General features: G+C 48.6%; 1 protein-coding gene and 1 long non-coding RNA gene across 8 annotated transcripts in view; one reads left to right on the top strand and one right to left on the bottom strand.

The window, feature by feature from the left end:
* GRIK4 (glutamate ionotropic receptor kainate type subunit 4) overlaps window positions 1-18,100 on the top strand; it is a 427,994-nt gene that overhangs the window by 130,214 nt on the left and 279,680 nt on the right. The gene's annotated exons all lie outside the window — the stretch shown is intronic.
* LOC311597410 lies at window positions 4,939-6,007 on the bottom strand. The gene is made up of 3 exons (XR_014779223.1): window positions 5,912-6,007; window positions 5,454-5,553; window positions 4,939-5,028 (listed from the first exon to the last, which is right to left on the bottom strand). It is a non-coding gene; the product is annotated as an uncharacterized lncRNA (long non-coding RNA).

Below are 18,100 nucleotides of genomic sequence, written 5' to 3'. Positions count from 1 at the left end.
TTGCCAAGCTAGCAAGAGGGTTTTGAGGGGTCCCTATTGGCTCCCCCCACTAAACAAACAATGCTTGTCTCACTGTTGAATCCCCAGTTTTGATCTGAGCCAGTCCCCTGTTAGCTGATATCTAGGCACACATCATACTGTCCATTAAGGTCAAACTGGATTTGATCTCCTAGAGAAGCCAGGAAATACAGCTATGCTGAGAGAGAGAGAGAGAGAGAGAGAGAGAGAGAGAGAGAGAGAGAGAGAGAGAGAGAGAATATTCCAGGACCTGTTTTCTTGTCTCTGGTTATCTTGGAGTTAGAAGCCTTGTAAAGGTCCCTGATGGTTTCAGATGGTGAGGTGCTAATTACAGGGACCCCAGAGGGGAGGTAGATGGAGTAGGGCAGGCCTAGGAAGAGAAGTAGGTCAAGAAAATACAAGTAGCTGTGCTTCATGCCAGGCAGCCTGGTGTGTGGATGGACTTGGGGAGCTCTGAGATTCCCAGGTCTTTGACAGATCACAGGAAGGGGAGGGACCAGTCTCCCCTTAGCTTCTCAGTGGTCACTGCTGTCACATAGGAGCTTCTGTGGGTCTTTCCCCAGAGCCCTCCCTGTCCCCTGCATCTTCAGAATAGATGGCTGTCAGAGCAGGACTGTACATAGGGACAGGGAATCTTAGAGATAAATTGTCCAGTCTGCTCCATCCTCGGCCCCACTTGTCGCTGGTGACAATATGGATGTTTGTAAAGAGGCAGCCGAACCCATTACCCTGCCTTGTGATGGCTGTTTTTCATTCAAGTGAGGCACAGGGCGGGAGATACAGCCAAATTGTCTATTACGGTGTCTGCCGTTTAGCCCCGAATGAAGTTTTGGGTAAGAGAAGGGGATTTTATTTATGGCTGTAAGCCTATCCGCATAAATTTCCCAGACTCTCACACGTGTGTCAGACCCCTTCAGTCATCTATCTCCCGGAAACGTTTTTGATTTTGCTTCCACTCCTCTGGGCCCTCTGAGCAATAACTGGGGAGCCACAAGTAAATAAATGCTCCCAAGCCTCCCCTGACGTAAAGAGACCATGGCTGCTGGACCTCGCTGTGACAGATGATGAGGACCCATTATCTAACCTGCTTGTTTTTGCAGATGGAGGGATGTAGCCAAGGTCACATGCTTCTAGGTGGTTGGCCTGTGAGCCTTATTTTGTCTCCTCTTTTGGCGACCTTTAGCCACCAGGCAGCATTGCCAGCTCCAGTTCAATGTGACATTTTCTCTTCCTTTTCCCTGATGTCCTCTATGTGAGCCAATGTCCTTGTCCCTGCTGCACTGGGTATTTACTAAGTTCTTGTTAACCAATCGATGGCTGCTTGTTTGCCTTGGCCATTCTTTCTGCACTGCACTGTAAGCACACTGCGCTACCCACTACCGTCCAAGTGTGAAGGAGAGCCACCAGTGCTCTCGCTACCTATGCCCTTACTCTGAGGGGACGCTCTTCTCCTCGTCCTCATTGCTTTGAAAGCCCCTCTTCCACTCCTGCTGCCTCTTCCTCCACCTCTTTCTCCTTCTTTTGATTCTTATTCTCCTTTTTCTCCTCCTCCTCCTCCTCGTCCTCCTCCTCCTCCTCTGTCACTTTTGGCTGTAATACCTCTTCATCCGCAAGCCCCCCACACAACAGCATCTCCCGTAATTGTGGCAGTCTCAGCCAATGTATGGTCTCATTTCTGGGTTTTAAAATAGTGAAAGAGGGATAATTATGGCTTGTATGGTCTCTTGCTTTGCACTGCCAATTTTACCCTTAGTGAATTACCAAATGCCAGCTGACAGAGGAGGCAACTAGCAGGGTACTTCAGAAGTTTGGTTCTGGTGCTGAAGGGAGTCTGGCTCAGCATAGGTGGCGGCACTGGACGCATCGCAGGTTAAGGCAGCAATTGAGCCTCTTTCTTGTTTAAGGCTTCCCTACTCCGCGAAGCAGCAAGCGCTCAGATTTATTTGACACTGAGCCTCACTAGGACCCCCAAGCACTTTACAGCTACAATTTTTTACTTAGTTGATTTCCTCCAATGGGCTCCAATCCTTTGCAGAGAATGCCCAACCTAGAGCATTCAAACGTTATAAAGATGAGGCTAATAGGAGAATTGAGGGAGACAAGTGGGAAGAATAAAGCCACTGGTTACTGATCTCACTGGCTGTGTATTAAATCCACTGGATGCTCCGAGACTCAGATCTACCACGGATTTCTTAGCCTTGTAGAGGATTTAGCATGGGACCTTTTGAGTAGTGGGCTCCCCTTGTAATGCTACCACATGATTTGATTTATGAAATTTTGAACCGTGTGCAACTTTTCACTTTTATTCCAAATTGAATCAACTAGATAGGCAATCAACCAGTCTTTCACACTAGTGACAAATAGAAATTGATGACTGTCTCCTTCATGTGTCACCTAGAGAGGGAATACAAGAAAGTTTCTGGAACACGATCTCCTCTTTGGTGAGTGTCTCAGGGGAGTCTGTGTCTGTCTTACTTGTGCTTTTCCTCTCAGGGTCTAGCCTGGACTGTAGTATGAGGCTTTCCCACAACCTGTTAAATAAAATATCTATGGAAAAAATTGAACTTTGAGCCACCTTTTCAGTTTCCCTATGCTCGACGTAACAGGATGAGTCGATGCTCACGCGAGGTATCCCATTTTATTGGTAGCCCACAAGTCATGTAATCAACAAAGTGTTGTAGTTTGAATGTGAAATGTCCCAAGAGTGTGTTTCAACATTTGGTTGCCAGGTGTTGTTTTAGAAGGTCATGAAACCTTCACCAGGTAGAGCCACATTGGAGAATGGAGGGGGGGCCATTGAGCATGTCCACTCCTTTCCTGAGTGTGGATGCGGTGTGACCCACTGCTTCACGTTCTTGCTGCCACAGTGAGCTGCATCCTTTTTACCTGTGAGCCAAGTTAAACCTTTTTGTTCCTTAAGATGCTTGCTGTCATTGATTTGGTCACAGTCGCAAGACAAGTAACTAATAAGGAAAATGAGTATTTTGACCCCAAAGTGTGCATGTGCATTTGTTTCTGAACATACACATTTTGGGGTGGGTCCGGGAGGCTGGCAGGGGTTAGATAGTTATGTAGGCCAGCTACCCCGGAATGCTCATCTGAGGGAAGGCACTGACAAAGATGGTGCAACTCCCAAATTCTTGATAACATTCGTGCCATGGTTTGCAGTGAATTGCGTTCTGATGTGTTTACTGGATTTCTGAGACAGAAAGTTGGGAGCGCATGATGTTAAAGTCAGACAATATGAACTGAGTGGAATCTGAGGGTATCACGGTCCAGGATAGCCTATTGGCAGCACATTCCCTTTGGCCAAGATCCAGAAGCGTCCAGAGACCAGAATGCTGATGTCTGGACCTCACAAAGGAGTAGTGGCAGTGAGTGACCATTATGAAGTCAGGCTTCTCTGTTTTTTTTTTCAGAATATTGTGATGAGTCTTCAGGGTTGGGGGTTGCCAAAGGTCACAGTGCAAGCGCATCAGGGATGAGACAGTGGGGCCCTGATTCTGTAACTGTGACTCAGAGATGATGGAGTTGCTTTCCATGTCATTTTGCTGTGTGGCTGCCTAGCTTTATTTGTGGTGGAATGGCCTGGCTTCCCTGGGGCTGTCATTCTTTTTGTCCCTCTGTGATAATACCCACTCACCGGTTAGATGTATCAGGGTTTGTTCAGCCCTGCCTGAAGAAGTGTTCAGTAGACTTGATAGTCACCACTGGGTTGAGCAGGGGGCGTTAGGTACTGAACGAATCTTGTCAGAATTTCAAAACCCTGTCTTCAGCTTCATGGAATGGCTTACAGCCCTAGGATGTGGAGTGAGTCATTTGCACATTGTTTTTGAGGGAAAGGGGGTGGGGTTCTGGAAAGTATAAAGAGAGATTTTCTTTTCACATTAAAAAAAAAAAAAGATTTATCTGGCAGGTGTAATGTGCATTTTAGACACCAGGTGACCATGGAGAGATTTGACAGGAATTTCAACACCAAATTGAGGATTGGACCTGTTACCCCTAGGACCTTTGGGGTGTGACAGTTTAGTTAGCCTTTGGTCTCATTCTCACATGGGAAGACACTTGTGTTTCACTGTGGTTCCACTAATAACCATTAACGAGAGCTTAAATTGAGACAGTCACCTGCCTAATTAAAGCCATGACCCTATTTGGCTCCAGTTGCTTGGGGAAGTCAGGTAAGACACGACAGTGGGCGGGTCTTTCTGTTTTGTGATATAGTCCAGCCTGTCTGGGGGTGTCCTTTCCCCTTGTGTCTGTGGATGTGTGGTGGGTGGGAGAAGCGGCTGCTGCATCGCAGCCGAGCGCGCGTGTGTGAGTCTGAGTGGGTGGGACGCACCCGTGTACACCGGCAGAACCTTAGCATCCCACTCACAGCCTCGCGGCTCAGCTGCAGGCAAGACCGTGCTCACATTTAGCTCTCATTAGTCTGGATACGCGGGAACACTTTCCCTGCAGGGCTTGTGGGAGCTGCTGGGGAGCACAGGGCGTGCGGATGCTGCAGACAAGCTAACAGGCTACCCAACAGCCCCTCTTGTAGGTGTGTTTCCTCCTCCTTGGTGGCTGGTCAGCTCCTAGAGGACTGAGCTGATAGCGCCCAGTTAGCCTATAGTGATAAAGGGAACTGTGGTAAGAACCCAGGCTAGTCCAGCTTTAATTTTTCATGCTCTGGCATGTACAGTCCTTTCGTCTGCAGGTAGCATGCCTGCGCTGGCCTCAGGAAGCGCCATGCATGAGTCCAGTGTGCAGCCGCACTCAGGAATGTCTGCTGGTATGAGTCTTTAGATGCTCTTAGAGTCTTAGAGATGCTCTGCTCTGAACCTCCACCCCAGGGTGTCAGGCACTGGACACAACCTGCTGTGTTCCTTTCATCCCGTGTTTCAGGTGGCGAAATCACATTGACGTTGGTCAGTCCTCAGGGGGAGGGTCACCACAAGGACCTTTCATGTGTGTCCCTTCCATCTGGACCTACCCAAGGGCCTCATGTGGTTGTTCCACTGTGGTTGGTGCCTGGAGGACAAGGGGAAGATGGGGTCAGGTGGGTTCTGGATAATTCTAAGGCTTCTAGAAGTATCTGATATGGTGTAGAGGTTAGCTCAGCACGTGGGGGTGTGGAACCTGGCTACCTGGCTGTGACTCTGAGCCATGCTTTCGCGATTGTCTGATCTTGGACAAGAATATAACTTCTAGGGCCTCAATTTCTTCCTCTACAACGTGGGCTCCTAGACCCAATTTCATGTGCTTATGAGAATCTGGTAAGTTTTTACTGAGTAAGCTCTTAGCACAATGTCAGGGGCTTGCAAGTGTATTAATAACAGCACTGGGTCAGCTGGGCTCTGGCTCTTAGCCTTTCCCTGCCTGGAGCTCGTGTCCCATTTCTCTCTCCTGTCTTGTTCCTCTTTCCATTCGCTCTGTGGAGAGAGGTGAGAGCTCACCTGCTTTGGGGCGCTCTCGCTCCTGGAATTCTCAGGGTGCCCTGTGCATGCGTTCACCGGCTCACACAGCACGGCACTGTCTTCCTTGGTCCTCTCCCACCTGTTTTATACAAACATTTTCAAAAATCATATTTGAATTCCACCCACACCAGGAGTCTAGGAGCACCCTGTGGGGATAGTCTGTCTTTTGTACCCTTGGGTGTCCTTTACAGCAGATGGCAAATCTACCCTTGACTCTGCCCCTCTTTAACTCTCCACGCACCTTCAGTTTTCTGTTTCTGTTTACAGAATCATTTTGAAAGAGCTGATTATTCATGCCCTTTCTACTTCCTCCCCTTTGTTTTCCTTTAGTACTCATAATTGAACTCGATTGTCAGGCTTGGTGGCAAGCACACTTACCCACTGAGCCATCTCATTGGTCCCCTTCTCCATTCCCCGCCCCCCCATCTCTGAATGACCTTTGACCTTGGGTGTCTTCTGTGTCCACCCCACTTCCATGATGATCATATATACTCTTGTGTAGATGGTCTTCTAGCCTCATCTTCAGTTTTGAGCCGATTCTGTCACTTACCCACGCAGCTCTCTACTTGTCATCGTCGCATAATACTCAAATATGACATGTCTACAGTTGAAATCTTGATTGTCATGTCCTGGCCTGCTCTTCCTAGTGCTTCTCCACTCATGAATGGTAATGCTAGGGATGGTGAGACGTCTCACTGGGGGAAGAGTGGTTACTGTGTGAGTATGGGAGCTTGTTGAGTTCAAATCCTCAACATCCACATAAAAGGCTGGCTTGGGTACAGGTACCCCAGCATTGTGGAATAGGTGGATCTTGGGAGATTGCTTAGCCAAAAAGCTGAGTTTCTGGCTCAGTGAGGGACTCTATTTCAAGCATAAGGTAGAACGCCAATAAAGGAAGACACCCAGTGCCCTTCTCTGGCCTCCACAAGTGTGTGTGGATGCATGCACTTGAGCACTCATGTATACATAGCACACATAAAAAATGCACACAGATCATGCCCACTTGCCCTGTCATATCTATTTGAACTTGGGCTCCAAATCTTGGAGCCATCCTTCATCCGTTCGACCTCTGACCCCACCTCTTGCCATCAAGTCTTCTTGGTTCAACTTTCCAAGTTCAGCCATGATGACTCAACAGCTTCCTGCCAGCCCAGTTGTTCCTTCTCTGTTCTGACCCACACTGTCTCTTTCCTACACTGCTGCAGAAAAATTTCTCTTGTTTCTTGACTCACTTCTGTGTCACTTGTTGATCTAAAAAGAAAAAAAATGGCAGCAAGAGCAACTCTTTTAAAATAGAAGCTGGGCCATATCAGGTCTCTGCTCGCTCCCTCCACTGTCTACTCATCAGAGCGAAGGACTAAGGCCCATTGATGATCTCCATGGCTTGCCGTTCTATTTATTTACATTTTCAGCTCTGACAGCCTGCCTGTTGCTTAAGCAACCAGCCCAGCCCCACAAGCACCTTTCCTTTCCCCAAACATACCAACTGTGTTTCCACTTTACGATCTTTGTGCACACTCTTCTCTCTGCCCAGAGCATCTGGGATAGCAGCGTAGTTCATTCATGTAGGCAGTCATACCCCGAGGATGCTCTGTTTCCTCCTCTGCCCCCAATATTTTCTATTCTTTTTTCCTTACTTCTTCTAGAATACTTCTCACATCTGGTCCCTCCCCACCCCCACCCCCACCCTTTTTTTTTTTTTTTTTGCCTGAATCCTTCTAGGAAGATAATTTCTTTGTTTTATTCTCTGATGCTTCCCCAACACTCAAGATAGTAAATATATGGTATATAGCAGGAGTTATTAAATAGGCTCCAAAGGAGCGTCAGTGTTGAGAGCCATTGGAAGGCACAGACTAGAGGCCCCACTCGTGTGGCAGAAGCACGGAATAAGCTCTCCTCTGTCATCTAGAACACTGCACCGACACCACTGGCTGGCTTGATGCCCCTGTTTTCCAAGCTCTGATTTCAAGTTAAACCCAGGGTTTGGGGCCACTCTTGCTCCTACTCTGAGGAAGCCCTAGCTAGCAAGTGAGTGACTTAACATCACTGTGAGCATTGGCCGAGAATCTTACCTTGTCCCTCAGATTCAAATACAACCCAGTCCCACCTGGATGGTCCCTGGAGTGCCCATGTCTCCCTTGTGTCTGAGATCCAGAGCTTACCTTGGTATTGTGACTGTGCCAGGCTCCTCAGGACTGTGGCCGTGCCTTACTTATCTCTTTCTTCAAAGAACCCAGAGGCCCGAACCCAGACATAGTGTCCCAGCTGGGACTATGTGACAGGCTTCCAGCCTTTTGCTGACACTGCTGCTGTTGGCCAGGTGCCTGCCTGCTGTTGGCCAGGAGCCCACACCAGTCATGGCTGCCTGCCTATGCTTACGTTCACAAAATCTAAGTGGTGGCATGGACTCCAGCCCAACCCACTATGCCTCTGAATAGTGATGACCACTGGTTTTTCTTCCTCTGCCTCTCTGTATCTACTGTTCGAGTTCTAGACAGTCCTTGGGGCCATGCAGGGCAGGCTTGGTCTTCTTCCTGGTGATGGCACCTAGGAGAGCTGAAGTGATGTCATTGTCCCCAGTATCTTTCTCCTCTCAAGTTCATCACTAGTGCCTTTCACAGCATTGGTTGGACTCCACTCATCAGCCTGGTCATCCTCTGCCCCAAAAGTATTCTTTTCTTGTTCCCTTCTTCAAGGTTAGAATGTGATTCCCTAAACCAGAGGTACTCGCCTCATCTGACCCTAATCTACCAGCAGCATGTGCTCTTGCTTGGCAGGGCTGGGCTTTTCCTGTGTTCGGCTCATTCCACTCAGTTCTAGCTGTATAGTCTTTGGATTAAGAAAGCCAAGCCTGGGCAGAGGAAGGGGGGCTGGAGAGATGGCTCAGAGGTTAATAACAGCACTGGCTGCTCTTCCTAAATGTCCTGAGTTCAATTCCCAGCAACCACGTGGTGGCTCACAGCCATCTATAATGTGATCTGGTGCCCTCTTCTGGCCTGCAAGTGTATGTGCAGGCAGAAAAAAGCTAAGCCTGAGGTCTACCTGAGCTGTGAACCTCAACCCTGGCTTCCTAGCTAGCTGGCTTTGCTTATGGTACACAGACAGGAGTTGCTCTTTGGCAACAGGTTGCTTCCATGTCTCAAGACACCTGTGTTAAGGGGCCAGTTGTTGCAGGAGTTGGGTGTTCCATATAATAAGTCTGTGGCTTCCTCCAAGCTAGGAATTTCCATGTTTAGGACATGGTCTTCTGAGCGCACAGTGACACAGAAAAGGGAGGGAGTGCCACTTTCTAGCAAGGCTCATAAATTTCCCTCAGGGCCAGGGATCTAACAACATGAGACTTTGAGCTTTCAGCTCAGAGATGAAATAACAGGGATTTTTTCCCAGAGATGACAGAAAAGGGACGCATGCAGCCTCGGGGGCGTCTGTAAGAAGCAGCCTCTGGGGCCTGTTCCCAGGAGACACCAGTCATCAGCTTGTGTAGTAGGAGGCTCATGGTGGGTGTGCCCAGATCTCTGAGGCACCACCCCCAAAATCTCAGATCAACAGAGAAGAGGTAAACCCAGAGATATAAGGAATTCTGTACTTCTTCACTTCTTGGGGCAGTTGTGTGTGAAAAGGTCCCATCCTTTTGGCAAGGGCAAGTGAATGCTAATTGGGGCTGATCTGGAGACTCAAGAGTCCCAAAGGTTAAGTAGCAATCAGGACCATTGGTGGAGATGAAAAAAGGTATTGGAATAGTCTCAATGTCGCCACCTTCAGAGAGTTCCTTTTATTTAGTCAATCTCTCTCTTGTTGATCTCTGTGACCTGCATGACCTTTCAGAAAGTGAGGAGGCACCTGTGAGAGGCCCAGGCAGAGGAGGCAGGGCCCACCTGCTCCTGGAGACTTAGTGCTTACTTCCTGATGGCTTCTGAACTGCCATTCTTCTTAGCACGAAGCCACAAGGATGGTCTTGCGGGACAGCCTGGGTTCACATTTAGGTTTCATGCCCCAGACATCATGAAACAGTCCTGGCCTCGGATTTTTGACTTTACATTCCCGAATCTCATTCATATGTCATTGAGGGAAACGACTCAACCTTTCTCACACTCAATTTCCCATCCTTAAGAGCTGGGAATAATAGTGCTTATCACTAATTAATTAATTGGTATTAGCTCAGAGGAGCATTATAACGTACCATGAGCAGCATATGGCATATCGTAATATTTAGTAAATATTAGTTCTGGCTCTTGTGTTTCTTTGAAGGGATGGTATTTAACTCAATGATTCTGGCAAGCAGCTGCACGGCTCCTATGGGTTAGTGAAATGGCGTGGCCTTGACTGACACAGGGACTTGGAATTAAATTATAGTTTTGCATGTGACCTTGTGCAAATTGAATTATTTGGCCTCCGTTGACTGCTATAAAAAGTGGATAATAAACTCACCTTGCATGAATATGGTGGTTTACGTGAGAGATAACGTATGGAAAACAGCAAGCAGGATGCTTGACAGTCTGTAGGACGTCAATAAATAATAGCCGTTATCAGTAGTGCCTGCATTATTGCTGTTACTATAGTTTTTCTATTGCTGCCATAACAAATTACCACGAATTTAGCAGCTTAAACAAGACAAATTTATTATCTCAGTCTGTAGTTCAGAAGTCGTACTGAGCTGAAGATAAGATGTTCCTTCCTGGGGGCTCTTGCGAAGCATCTGCTTCCTGTTCAATTTGGGTCGCTGGTGGAATTCTCACTTCCTTGTGGTTAGAGGACCAAGATGCCCCATTTTCTCCCTGGCCTTCAGCTAAGAGCCCTTTCCAGCTTCTAGCATGTTGAATTCCTGGCTCGTGGTATTCTCCCTCCATATTCCAAGGCGGCAATGGTGAGTCGAGTCATTTTTCACCTCCAGTCCCGCAGCTGCCGCTGGGAAATGCCCTCCAGGGTTAAGGAGTTCTGAGATTACATTGAGCCAGGTTATGATCCGGAGTCATCTCTCCATCTGAGACTCAGTCATCAAATTCAACCTCGGTAGAATCTGAGGTCCCGTTTTCTATGGAAAGCGACACAGTCTTAGGAAGCCAGGGCCCGGGCATCTTCAAGTCCACTGTCCTGCTCATCCACAGTTACTATGGTTAGCCTCCAAGGTGGCTGGGTCACAGAGAACCCTTCTTATGGGCAGGGTCTGGCGCAGGCGATTATTGGAAACTGTTGCCAGCCTAAACGTTAGCCTGAATTTGTGGACTCCGGGAGCCATTCCTTGTCCATTTTGCTTGAGAACCAGGTGTCCCAGCCCGCCAGAGCCAAACTCTTTCCCCCATGACGCAAGTCGCCACGTAAGTTGGTCATATCACAGAAAGTGAGCCCATGCCAGCAATCCAGAGATAGCCAGGAAGGTTCTGTGTAACAGGAAGTGCTCTATCACTGTGATTTAATAATCCCAGTGCTTCTCACGTGTCAGGGCACCGGCGGAGTTGTCTACAAGCTGAGTGTTATCTGAGGCTGTCACGTGGGCTTTGCCAGGCTTGGCATGGAGTGATGTGTTTATTTCCTGCCACAGGGCCTGGAGAAAATAATATCCCCCAGAGTCTGGCAGACTTATTCTGCCTGTCACCCTTCCAGGGGGACCAGGCCGCTTCTGCTTTAAGAATATGGGAAGGGGGCTTTAGGGGGCTTGATCTAGCCTGTCTTCTGTCCCCTGCAACTTTGTAACATGGACTGTGCCCTGTCATATTCTAATTGTTTAAAGGAAAGGCTCTCAGACACAGGACTAAAGGAAGAGAGTCATGAAAAACAAGGGAGAGCTAAACACTTAGGTAGTGATGGTGACTGTGGTGGTCTGGGGACACTGGGCATGCTGGCATTGGAAGTTTCTTTTCCTTTCCGGATATTTTCACCATTGCTACACAGAGTGGAATGAATGGCAGTGGGCGTGGCTTGGAAAGACTATTCGGGAGGTGGTGCGGCAATCACGCTTACTGAATATCTACTGGGCCCATCACTTTCTACACATTCCATGATTACAGCCTCTACAGGTGGATTTGATAAGACCTGGTATTTGAGTATAAAAACTCCAGTGTGGGGGACCAAGAGCACCAATAAAGAGGTAGAACATAAGGGACTTGAAACAGGTGTCTTGAGCGACAGCCTTGTGTTCCCTACATGAAGCGTGTCTCCAACGTGTTCCTACATGGGGCTCTGAGGACATTGGCTATGCCTTGTGGACCAGGAGCTGGGGAGAAGGTAGCATGGCCATAGCTTGCCCCAGACCAATGTGAAGCTTTAGGGCAGAAACCCCAGGGCAGTTCCATCCCACCTCTGCAAATTTTCTTTGAGAGAGAGGGAGGGAGGGGAAGGGAAAGAGAGAGGGGAGAGGAGAGGGAGGGAGAGAGAGAGAGAGAGAGAGAGAGAGAGAGAGAGAGAGAGAGAGAGAGGAGGGAGAGAAGGAGAGAGGGAGAGAGAGAGAGATTGATTGTGGGGAGGAACTAACTCAACACTGAACTGCAGGAGTAGTGCAGCCGCAGCCGAAGGCACCTTAGGCTAAAAATAAGAGCTGAGACTGCTGTGCTCCAAGGGGCCAAGTCTGCACGCTGGCTTTATTTATAGTCACTTATTTATTAGATTCCAAATGATGTTTAAGCAGGAATCATATGGCAGTGATCTTTGATTACTTATGCGGCTAATGGCTGAACATATATTATTATTGCTGTTTATTTAGTACTGCTAAATGCACTGGGTACTTCTTTTCCACGAAGCCACCAAGGAAGCACCAAGAGAATGGGGCAAGCAATAGCAGGAGGCCAAGCCAGCCAGCGAGATGGTGTCACAAAGCCCCGGTCCTCGGTAACCAAGGGAGTAGGGTTGGGGTAGAGAGAATGCCATGAAAGGTAAAGAAAGGTTTAAGGTTAGAGTTTTAGCTTTTAGAACCAGGAGTATCTGGCTGCATATTAATAGCAACATTCTCGGAATATTTATTTTGTGTCAGGCATGATGCTAACTATGTCCAAGATGATTTAACCCTGCCACTTCTTCCATCATTATACAGAGGGTGAGGCAGAGGTCCAGAGAACTTGAGTTACTCGGGGATACCCAGCTGATAGGAGGCTGTAACCAGCCATCCTGGCCACGCCTGCTGCCTCTGCTTAAGCCTAACTTTTGGAGTAAATGCCTTGATGGAGTGAAGATTTCGTTGTTCTGGGACATGCGGTGTGAGGAAGACTGCAGTTGGCTCCCACTGTTTCTTCCTGCAGTGTTTACAGTTTCCTCAGACCCAGATGTCTGCAGTGGGGCATGGCCCATCCAGAGCCAGCTAATGTGAGGCTGAGAGGATCCCTGGGGTGGCATGAGGGATGGCAGGGTTAGGTGACATAGAGATGCCTGGAAGCTGGAGCTTGCTCTCTAGGCCCATGGAGCAGAAAAGGACTGGAGAGGGTGGGGGGTGGCCCAGGTACTGCAGGTTAAAACACAGCCTCATGTCTCTATCCTCAAGGCATCTCCTCCCAGAAAAAGCATGCCACACTGCACTCCCAGGCCAGTGTCTGACACTGCCCTGGGCTGCCCTCCTCCCTGCCCTCCTTGCTCTCCCAGTTCTGTCCTTCCTCAGCCCCCACTGGCTGGAATGAGGGTGTTAAAGGAAGAAGGGGCAGAGGGGTGGGTCTGTGCTTTATGGCATGCTTGGGGCAAGGGATGCTGTTGCTGTGGCTCACTCTGGGGAAGAGGAGTTCTAGCTTCTAGGGCCTGCCTTGGGGTTCGGGGTGGGAGGTAGGGGGCAGGGGGACTGAAAAGGGATGAAATCCAGAAGGACCAGAGAAGGTGGAGATCCCAAGAGTGAACCTGTGGGCCTTGCTCCACTCTCAGTGTCCACCATGCTTGGCGTACCACACTCTGAATCATGACAGCGGTTACGAAGCGTTGACTAAGTGATCATTCTGGGAACTCGTTCTCTTCGTTGTTGTTGTTGTTGTGGTGGTGGTGGTGTTTGTTTGTTTTTCGAGACAGGGTTTCTCTGTGTTAGCCTTGGCTGTCCTAGACTCACTTTGTAGACCAGGCTGGCCTCGAACTCACAGTGATCCGCCTGCCTCCGCCTCCCGAGGGCTGGGATTAAAGGCGTGCACCACCATACCAGGCTAGGGACTCATTCTTATGCTGGGACGACACTCAATCACATACCCACCAGCTTTGAAACTGGGGACCCTGGTGGAAGACACAAGGCTGGAAAGGGTTGTTACATAGTCGGGAGTGGATCAGCAGAGTGCCTGGATCATTCTGCGTGTGGGGAGGGTCGATGTGTGTGTGTGTGTGGGGGGGGAGGACGACTGTTCACTGTATGTGTAGTACAGCTGAAGGAGGGAGAAGAGGCCTCCCAAGGAGCACCGGGAGCATTCCGGGCCCCCTTCCTCTCCGCAACCCTCATGTTCACTACCTGGCCTTTCAGATATGTCCAAATGCATGCTGTGAAGCCTCTGACCTTTAGAAGAGGCTCCTGTGTGCTTGGCCCGGCATCATGTGAGCAGGCCCTCCCTGTGGTGGGGTGGCCTGGCCTCAGGCCTCTGTGGGCTTTCAGTGCTGCCCCTGAGAGCTGACCCCTTCATCTGAGACCCAGCCAGTGGCCTCCTGGGGGCTCGGCTAGATGAAAGGGGACTTGAAAAAAGGAGCCTTGGGCAGTAGAATAAATAACAGAAAGGAAGTGGGGAGTCGGGGTGGGGTGGGGTGGGGGGTGGGGTGGGGGGTGGGGTGGGGTGGGGGGTGGGGGGGATGGGGAGTGGGTGGAGGTGGAGGTGAAGGAATGAACCAGGGAGGGACCTGTGTTAGTAGAACCTGGGGTCCAGGAAGGAGTAGAAGAGGAAGAAAGCCCCAGACGTGGCGAGCTAGGGGATGTGAAGGGCCCAAGCCCCAGCTCCAGGCTTCAGTGTTTTCTAGCTGTGCTCTGTCCAATCCCTGGTGGGTCTGAGATGTCCCAGTCTTGAGACTGCAGCAGGCATGTCTTCGGCCTCCTTGTCACCTCCCGTGCTGCTGTGTTCTCTCCTCTCTCATTTCCTTTTGCCCCTCTATGTATTTACGGCCCAAATGGGTCTGAGTGATCCCCCAGTGTAGCTGCTGGCTTGTTCTCTCAGTTTTTTATAGACACATTCAGAAAGCCCAGAGGCCGAGGCCTGGCTTGGGAGAGGGAGGGTAATGAGGACAGAGAGCAGTGGCGGCCCGCTTAGACTGGATTTTAATAATGTTAGTTAGCTGGAGCTAACCTAAATCATCCCAGTCATAGGCAGCCTGTCGCCTCTGGGTGTGGGTGGTCAGCTCAAGGCTGCCTCCTCAGGCTGGGGCTAGGCAGTCTTGAGCACAGGAGTTTTCCTTGATGGTGGAGGGTAGGACTATCAGAGCAGTGTGAGTGTGTGTGTGTGTGTGTGTGTGTGTGTGTGTGTGTATGAAGGCTCTCAGAGGGGAAGCCGAATGCCTGTTCTTTCAGCAGCTGTTAATTAGTTGCAGATGATGAGATAATTCATAAAAATTAGCAATGATTTCCTTCATTGTGTTAATATCACCGGGCAATAAAACTGCTGTTAAGGATGACTTTTCTCTGCACCAAGGAGCAGGGTGTCAAGGAAGAAACAGCCCTCCACAGGGCTAGAGAGAGAGGGAGGGAAAAAAGAAAACATAGCTGGTGAGGGTGCGAGAAGGGAATCCTTTCCATGCTTTTTGGGGTTGGGAGGGGGCAGGGAACCCATCTGAAAGAAGTCAGATTGAAATGCAAATCGTGGCTCAGAACCCTGGCTGGTGAGAGATGGTGTCACCTTGGTAGCCATGCCATGTGCCCAGTGGAGGACTGATGGGTAGTAGAGAGGGTTTTCCTGGCTACTCCTCAGACACAAGATGGTGGCAACCAGAGGTGGAGGGATTAAGTTTCAGCTGGGGAGCAGGGAGCTGACAGAGCCCAGAGGAGACTTCCTGGAGAGCTGGCACACTTGTGTAGTTAGCATGTGGCTGGGTCGGGCTTTGACCTCTTCCATCTGCAGCTCTTGATGCTTTCCTCCTTCGCACCAAGCTTTGCCCTCACTGGTGTAATGTGAGTTTCTCAGTGTGCCAAGAGCCTTTCTGATTTAGGGCCGTATTCATGCTGTTCTGTCTGTCTACTCCGGACCATTATTTGTGACCTCCTTAAAACAAAAACAAAAACAAACAAAAAACAAAAAGCATCTAGCCAAAGCCAGGTGTCATGGTACACGCTTTTAATGCCACACCTTTGGTTCTGTGAGTTCAAGGCCATCCTGGTCTACCTAGTGTATTGTAGGCCATCCAGGCCTACATCAGGGAACCCTGTCTCAAACAAACAAACAAACAAATGACAAAATCTGGGCAGTTTATATTTTTTTTATTCCTCAGGTAAACTGTCATTTCCTATAGGGCAGTAGTTCTCAACTTCCTAATGCAGTTCCTCATGTTGTGGTGACCCCCAACTATAAAGTTACTTTCGTCGCTACTTCATAACTGTAATTTTGCTACTGTTATGAATTGTGATGCAAATGTCTGTGTTTTCCAATGGTCTTTTGGGGCTTCGACCCACAGGTTGAGGAGCACTGCTATAGAGAAACATATTCCGTGCGCTCTGCCTGGTTTGATCCCCATACTGGACACTTGGAGTAAAGAGTGGGTGGTCTTTTCCCTGATGGAACCCAGGCCCACACTCTCCGCAGGAACATATAGGGTACTCGGTGCTCTAGGCCCAGCCAGCTTCCACCTCTATAAACATGCCACTTCTTCATATCTCTGTTTTCATACCCAGAAGGTTGTGTCCCAAGTGTCTGCCTGCTGGATCCTTGCTAATTCTTTACCAAGCTCTTTAATGCCAAGCTCCCTGTGAGGTGCTCCCTGACAAAGTTCACGGTTTCTCGTTGCGCGCAGCCTTCTGTTTTATCAGCCTGTGCATTCCTTTCTGATTGCAGCTTTGCTTTGGCACTTGGACCCCATGTGCTCATTTGAAAACATTGACTAATGCAGAATAAAAGTTCCTTAAGCTGCTAAAAAAACAAAACAAAACAAAACAAAAAACCCAAATGAAAGAAAGCTCAAATATGATGTTAATAATATGCATGGACTTTAATTTTTAAATTACTTATTATCATTTATGCATGATACGGGAAGACTCACAGTAGAGTCACTTGTCTTCTTCCACTTTTACATGTGTTCCACAGCAAGTGTCTTTACCCACTGAGCCACCTTGCCTACACCCTACCCACTGTACCACCATTCATTAACCCACGGCAGAGATAACCTTGGCTTGGGGAGAGACAATGACGAGGTGAGAAATAAACAGGTCTGGTTAGTGTTAAGTTGACTGGTGTTGGTAATAAGAATGTATGAAGGACAAAGGAATGAAGGATGAAGAAGAATTTAAGAATGGTCAGTTAGGTAGCCATGGATATTGTTTATTGAGATGCAAAGAAGGAGCTGAGGAGTAAGTGTGGGGTTAAAGTAGAGAGATATGAATCCCATTTGTAGAATGTTGGATTTGAAGTGTTTGAAGGATGTCTAAGTGGAGACACCAGGGAGTCGAGTGGACATAAGATATTAGAGGCAGTTTCAACTGGAGGCAGGAAGAAGGGAGTGTTTGGTCTAAGATGGCGTTCAGAACCATGGGGGCCAGGCAGCCTCCGAGGGGGAGCGGTGTACAAAATAGAGTGGAGGACTCAGTACCAGGCAGCCTAGGTTCCTGCTCAAAAAAGAAAGTGATCAAAGGTTCTAGGGCCACTAATGAAAAAAAACATAGTCTAGTAAATACATAATAAACTTCAGGGACAAATTATATACGATACTCAGTCAGACAAGGCATCCTTTTTGTTTGTTTGTTTGTTTGTTTTTCAAGACAGAGTTTCTCTGTGTAACAGTCCTGGCTATACTTTGTAAACCAGGCTGGCCTTGAACTCACAGAGATCTGCCTGCCTCTGCCTCCCCTGCCTTCTGAGTGCTGGGAGTAAAAATGTGTGCCACCACATCTGGCTCAGATAAGACATCTTAACCAGCAGGGAAAAGCAGAAGGCTATGAATTTTATATCTGGGGAGCAGGGGAGACATTCATTAACCATGATCAAACAGCCACGAGAGAGTAGGGATGCTCTTAAGAGACAAGCTGTCTTTGCCATGTCAGCATAGCCTCTCCCCATGTTCCAGATAAAGCGGCCATTAGCTCTTGAGCGAAACTGGCCACGCATCTCTTGTGAAGAGTTGGAAGATACTCAAAGGAGCAGGCACGAGCACGGGCTTGTAAATTAGCACAGAACTTTTCCAGTCCATTAGCCCTTTCTGGCAAGCCTCCTTTGTTTCCCCCTTGGGAAGAAATCAAAGCCAAGCAAATGCAACACGCATTCGATTTAATGATGGCTGATTGGCTTTCTTGCTCATTCATACTCAACACCTCTATGGCTAAATCTCTGTCAGTCAAGGTTAAGAAAAAAAAAATTGGAAAGTATGGCGCTTGATCACTGATCTCTAAAAGCTTGGGGAGACAGTACTCGTGCTTATGAAAAGTTGAACGACCATGAAGACAATCTAATCACTAAAATAAGGAAACATAGACTTAAGGTCTTAATGAATGGTGCTGACAGTATAAGGGTCAGGGGCCTAGAAGGAAGGCAACGCCCTCTCCTCCCCCCTCC

Source organism: Acomys minous (assembly GCF_964271855.1).
Source record: "Acomys minous genome assembly, chromosome: 5".
Lineage (NCBI taxonomy): Eukaryota > Metazoa > Chordata > Mammalia > Rodentia > Muridae > Acomys > Acomys minous.
Note: the sequence above shows the minus strand (reverse complement) of the source record. Positions and strands in the feature narration are given on the sequence as shown.